Source organism: Jaculus jaculus, chromosome 14 (genome assembly GCF_020740685.1).
Source record: "Jaculus jaculus isolate mJacJac1 chromosome 14, mJacJac1.mat.Y.cur, whole genome shotgun sequence".
NCBI lineage: Eukaryota > Metazoa > Chordata > Mammalia > Rodentia > Dipodidae > Jaculus > Jaculus jaculus.
In genome coordinates this window covers 27598598-27605717 of record NC_059115.1, presented here as the reverse complement: position 1 = coordinate 27605717, position 7120 = coordinate 27598598, and the positions used below count along the sequence as shown (strand labels likewise).

General features: G+C 40.5%; 1 pseudogene; it reads left to right on the top strand.

Annotated features, from left to right (window-relative positions):
- The first annotated feature begins 792 nt into the window (after positions 1-792).
- LOC101609052 lies at positions 793-2878 on the top strand (annotated as a pseudogene).
- Positions 2879-7120: the final 4242 nt, after the last annotated feature.

Below are 7120 nucleotides of genomic sequence, written 5' to 3'. Positions count from 1 at the left end.
GAACAATTTCAAACTTTCAAATATACCCAGCCTGACACTCAAGAGTCCCTTCATTCACCCTGAAAACACACCATCACTGTGATCTGTACTATATTATAATATTCAATATAATTTACTTCTTACAACTGTAGCTTATTAGGTGATACCTTCCTATCACCCTGTTACATTAAGCCATCTTTACATGTTTAGTTAGTTGATAAATCTTAACAACAAAGCAATTTCTTTTTTTTTAAATTTATTTATTTATTTATTTATTTGAGAGCGATAGACACAGAGAGAAAGACAGATAGAGGGAGAGAGAGAGAATGGGCGCGCCAGGGCTTCCAGCCTCTGCAAATGAACTCCAGATGCGTGCTCCCCCTTGTGCATCTGGCTAACGTGGGACCTGGGGAACCGAGCCTCGAACCGGGGTCCTTAGGCTTCACAGGCTTAACCGCTAAGCCATCTCTCTAGCCCAACAAAGCAATTTCTATAATAGGCATTAAATATTTTTCTGAGTATTATCAAAACTTACTAGAGCACATGCTGCCACCGTCCCGCGCTGGGTTGTCTTCTCCGTAGCTGCTGTGTGGCCAGGGTCAGGGCCAGGAGTCCGGAGGGGAGGAGGAGAGGCACACCGCTGGTACTCCCGCGAGAGGAGGAAGGGAGCGGCAGCCCCGCAGGCAGAGCGGCTCAGGTGGCTCAGGCGACTGCCGGCTCTGGTGAGAGTTGGTGCGGCGCGGTGGTTGGGGTGGATCCCGCAGGCCTGGGCCGGGGAGCGAGTCACCCCCCCTACCCCCCCCACCCCCTGCCATGGCTAACAACGAAAAATTAGACAACCAACGGCTCAAGAATTTCAAGAACAAAGGCCGCGACTTGGAGTCCATGTGAAGACAGTGTAATGGAATTGTAGTTGAATTAAGGAAGAATAAAAGATGAGCATCTCTTAAAAGGGAGGAATGTACCACATGAAGATATCTGTGAAGACTCTGATATAGATGGTGATTTTAGAGTGCAAAATACCTCTCTAGAAGCTATTGTTCAAAAGGCTTCAAGTGATAGCCAAGGAATTCAGTTAAGTGCAGTTCAAGCTGCTAGGAAGCTTTTGTCCAGTGATCAAAATCCACCAATTGATGACTTAATAAAGTCTGGAATATTGCCTATTTTAGTTCATTATCTTGAAAGAGATGACAATCCTTCTTCACAGTGAAAGGATAAAAGTTGCCCTGTTTTCTAGTTGCTCCGCTAACCTGCCTTTTTAAGCTTCTGTAATAAGGCTTGCTTGCTGCTGCATTGAACCGCAGAACTGCCATTTTACAACCGCCTCCATTTTGTAAAAAGCATACCATGAGGAACCTGACCTTTTGTGCGCCTTATACAATGCCTAAATTCCAGGGACTCGAGCTGAACAAACAACTCCTAGTTCCTCACTAAGATAACTCCCCACCTGGACACAACCAATCAACGGTCAACACATATCTGAAGCTCCCAGACTCGAGCCCGCCCCGTGGGCCCCACCCAATCAAAGGGACCCACAGCTGGAAAGCCCCTATGAATATGTATACCTATGGTTTTAGCCTTTATAAGCTGACCAAACCCGTTGCTAGGGGCTCTCCACCCCCTCCTGCGAGAGGAATCTGTGTTGAGCCCCGATGCATCGGATTCAATAAACCTCGTGCGGTTTGCATTGAGAGCGTCCTGCGTGAGTGTTCTTGGGGTCCCGTAAACCGCCCTGAGCAGGGATCCCTCCGGGGAACCCCACAACAGTTTGAAGCAGCGTGGGCTTTGACAAACATTGCATTGGAACCTCTGAACAAACACAAGCTGTGGTTCAGTCCAATGGTGTACCACTTTTCCTGAGGCTTCTCCATTCACACCCATCAGAATGTGTGTGAGCAAGCAGTTTGGGCATTGAGAAATATCACAGGTGATGGGCCTCAGTGTAGAGATTATGTCATAAGTCTCGGAGTTGTAAAACCTTTACTTTCGTTCATAAATCCATATATTCCTATAACATTCTTAAGAAATGTTACTGGGGTTATGTTAAACTTATGTCACCACAAAGACCCACCGCCACCAATGGAAACCATTCAGGACATTCTTCCAGCTCTTTGTGTTTTAATTCATCACACAGATGTAGACATATTGGTAGATACAGTCTGGGCCCTCTCTTACCTTACTGATGCTGGCAATGAACAGATACAGATGGTAATAGACTCTGGAATAGTTCCTCATTTGGTTCCTCTACTCAGCCACCAGGAAGTTAAAGTTCAAACTGCTGCACTTTGAGCTGTGGGAAACGTTGTTACTGGAACTGATGAGCAAACACAGGTAGTTTTAAACTGTGAAGCTCTTTCACACTTTCTGCCACTCCTAACACATTCCAAAGAGAAAATCAATAATGAAGCAGTGTGGTTCCTCTCTAACATCACTGCAGGAAACCAGCAGCAGGTTCACGCAGTAATTGATGCCAATATTGTACCAATGATAATACACCTTTTGGACAAGGTGGCCTACCATATTCAGCAAAATGTTATCCCAACTTTTTGCAACTTGCTGACTGTAAAAGATGCACAAGTTGTGCAAGTAGTACTCGATGGACTAAGTAATATGTTAAAAATGGCTGAAGATGAAGCAGAAACCATAGCCAATCTTATAGAAGAATGTGGTGGACTGGAGAAAATTGAACAACTTGAGAATCATGAAAATGAAGACATCTACAAACTGACCTATGAGATCATTGATCAGTTCTTCTTGTCAGATGATATTGATGAAGATCCTAGCCTTGTTCCAGAGGCAATTCAAAGTGGAACATTTGGTTTCAATTCATCTGCCATTGTACCAACAAAAGGGTTCCAGTTTTAGAGAGATGTTGTGGAAGTTAGGTACAATGCAGCACTGAGATTATCTCTATCTCTATCTCTATCTCTATCTCTATCTCTATCTCTATCTCTATCTCTATCTCTATCTCTATCTCTATCTCTATCTCTATCTCTATCTCTATATCTATATCTATCTCTATCATCATCTCATCTCTCTATCTCTATATAGATATAGATATAGATATAGATATCTACATATATAATTAAAAGGTTTGATCCATCAAGCTTGGCTCATGAGATCTACTGCTGCATTAAATTGGGAGAGAAAATGTGAAGATTTCATTTGGAATCACAGAAAATGCCCAAATGAGGTCAAGGTGGCATGTGGGTGCGAGTGAGAATAAGTGGCCAAATGTAAGGAAGATTTGGCATGAATGCTTACTTAGTACAGGTCAAAGATCTTCAGTGCCTGAGAAGGAACATTGACTTGATCTCAGTTGCAAGAAAAGAAAAGAATTGTCATCCTCAAGCCTTGTAAGCATAAAAGAGAATGCCCATATAAGTCAAGGAAAATGAGCCCAGGCCTTGCTATGAAGCAGTGTGTGAGTGGACAATGTTGAATGAATGTCTGGCTCAGTCAAGAGAAACAGGTTCATCTTTCAAATCTACGGCTCTTCACTCACAAAGCAGACTCCTAGTCCTGGAGTGACTGTGTACTAGAGTGTGGTTGTGGTGCTGTATGTGAATGCATGCAAGTTTGATTCACCTTCAGGGGGCTGATAACAAACCTAGTAGATCATCAAAGTGTGATCACAAGTGTTAATGTACACTGGACATGACAACAAAGACCGGTTTAGCAGCAGACATTGGTTTACTCTGAAGCCTATGTTTTCTATTCCCCTTCTACCTTTTTCACCAGCCCCCCTTTTTATTTTGGTTTAGTTTTTATTTACCTAGTATGGATTTTTTTAGTTGTTTCTCAAGTCAGAAAACTTCAGGAAGGTTTCCCTGTGCATTTGCACCAGATGAATGTTTGATGCTATGAAAAGATTTCCATATCATCAGAACTAACTTGTGTAGATTTTTGCATGAAAAATATCGTAAAATTCCCTCAAAACAGACTGTGTTGCAGTGCACAAGTTGCCATAATAGTATAAAACAGTGAAATGTGCTTTAAAAGCTTTTCTTTCATTTTCAGAGATAACATAAAGATCTTTGCATGAGGTAAATCTACAGCATAGTTCATTTTTAGATTTTATTGAGTCCTGTAAAGAAGAAAAAAGTTTCAGTTGTGATAGAATACTGTGCTGTGATATGGAAACTTCTAAAATGAAATTTGGTGCATATGTACTGCTGAATAAAGACCGATGAAGAGGTTTGAGTAGATGTACAAATCAAAAAAAAAAAAAAAAAAACTTTTACTATAAATAACTGCTATAGATATCATCCCATCCTCTTCTTTATATTCCAACCCCTAAATTTTTTCATGTTTATTTAGTAATAATACAATTCTAATTATCCTATATGTGCCATTTTATGAAGCCCTCACAAGCACTTTGTGGTATGGATTTTTAACAAAGATATTCATCAGAGACATTGGAGTCAAGACTAGGAGTTGATGCAGAAGGGAAAATCTAAATCTGTTTTCATGGAATCAAATTGTAGCCCTGCTACTAACTAGATGTGATTTTTTTCAACAAATAAAAGTCCCTTTTTCCTCCGTACCTAGGCTTCTCATTTGTGAAAATGTATTGTAGCTTAGCTTTGTCGGGTTCTTGTAATTAGTATATGTACTAGATGAATGTAATATCTGGAGCAGGCTGTGTACTAAAAGAGTGGAAACTTCTTCATTATAATCAATGACTAGCCTGATGATTTATGGGTGTGAAGCTTATATGAACTGGTGAACACATAGAAGGTCATTCAGGCAGTAAGGCATTTGGCCATTCACTCCAAAGCTGTAATTTTAACTGCCATAAAAAAAGAGCAAAAAGGAGACACACTTTGGGTGTATAATAAATTGAAATATGGATTTCTGTATCTTCACCCTGGATATATTCTACCTAGATTTAGGCTTCTTAGAGAATACCAAATTTCTGGCTATCTATTTAATTTTCTGTCTAAGCTAACATGAAGCAGACTTAATCTCTGGAAGACAGCAGGGCTCATGTGATTTTTTCTGTGGCCTTTGCCAAAATCCAGTCACTTAAGAGTCTTTGTGGCTCATGACTGTTTTATACATCTGCTTCTCTATGAAATTTTGAAAATGTGATAGATTTGCTGACAAGTGTATTTTATGTTTGCTATACATAAAATTTTCACAATGATAAAAATAGAAGCAGAATTAATAAGTGTTTTGCTTTTCCTTCTGTCTCTTGAATATTTTGATCTTAAAGAATAGGTGCCCCAATCTTTCTACCTGTGTTTATTTCCAGTTTATCTTCTATAATACACCACGATGTACTTTTTAAAAAATATATCCACATGCTTCTATTGTGTGCACAACTGAGTGTTAGTTATTCAAGGACACATGGAAGAGCATGTATTGTTATATGATGAATTGGCAGGAGAAAGAGAAAACTGAATTTTTAAACTTTGTAGTACAACCTTAGCAACAGCTACAGCCATCTCTCATGTGTCCAACAGCAATGATCTGCTCATGCTCTCAGAGTCACCAAACCATTATTTCCCCAGAGGCCAGAATAATTTCATGGCATCATAACATAACTATGTTTCTTCTCAGGATAAAACCCTTTAGTACCTCACCACTGAAGTAAAATCCAATTTTTTTGCCATGTCCAGAAAAGTGCACATGCATCTGACCCTGACTATGTTTTTTTTTTTTTTTTTTATCTCACTTTCTACTAATCGCCATGCTACAGACCACAGTCTTCCAAGAAGACCATTTTACATTCTTGATGTAGAACATTCATCTATCTTTTTTCCACTACATTTTTAAAGGATATTTATTATTTATTTATTTATTAATCAGAGAGGCAGATAGAAAGAGAGGGAGAGAGAGGTAATTGGCACACCATGGCCTCTAGCCACTGCAAATGAATTCCAGATGCATGCACCACCTGGTATATTTGGCTTTTTGTGGGCACTGGGGAATTGAACCCAGGTTCTTAGGTTTTGCATGCAAATGCATTAACTGCTGAGCCATCTCTCCAGCTCCAATAAAGCATTCTTTTTTTTAATGGTGATTTTTTTATTAATTAGTTTTGTACGCAGTGAATACAGTCAGTTTGGTACCATTGCTAGCATCCTCCCTGTACCACCCCCTCCCTCTGGCCCCTGCTTGTTGGGGTATATGGGTCATTCATTGTGGGGTTTACCCTCAGTTATGGGTAGGAGGAAATGTTCTGTGTATCATGACCCAATGTGTGGCTCTGACATTCTTTCTACCCCATCTTCTGGAGATTTCCCTGAGCTATGTTGGGTTTATTTTAGGTCTGCTTCAGTGATGAGGTTTTGGGAGCCTCTTTGGCTCTGGATATCTGACTTGGTAGGAATTGATTGTTCTCTGTGTCAATCTCCTTCACCCTTGTGCTGGTATCAGGTTCACCAAGGAAACAGCACCCTTGCTTGTTTTGCCAATTATACTTAGTTTCAGTTGGGGCCCTTTTGAGGTATGATGGGGTGGTTATCTCCTTAGGATTTGCATCTATCTGAAAAAGAGAAGCAGATTCTCCAACAGAGAGTAAAGTTAGTACCAGATAAATGGGATAACCATTATTTTTTTTAGGGAGAATTTAATAGGTGTAGGCCCTCTTGTAGTCCACGATTTGTGGTAACTTGATAATGGAGAGTGGGTTCATTTTTGGATCTGGTTCTGACTTGTTTCTTAGCTCCAGCTATGGGTCCCATTCTACTGAAGGGATCAGTTAGCCAAATCAAGAGCAGTTGGTTTCCCACCATGGCTGTGCACCACTATTGCACTTGTGTGAGAATCCTGACAGGTTATTTGCAGCTAAGTAGGTTAGACCATGAGTTGCTTGGACAGATATTGGTCACTTTCTCCCAGTCACCCACGTAGCACCTTCTGGTACTAGATGCACTGACTGTCTGGGGACTAACTCTCTTCCAGCTTCCAGTCATGTCACTCCATTTTATGAGTCAAATGTATATGTTGTCTTCAACAGTAGGGTGTTACCACTAACCTTTGGTGGGTCATCAAGTACTGTGACAGAAATCTGTCTGTCTTTTAGGAAATCTTGTAGGTCTCTGTGATCAAAAGCTCATTGTGGATGATAACCTTCTGCTGGTACTGGAAGTTACAGGTCAGTGTCCATGAAGAGAAGGAAGAAAAAGATAAG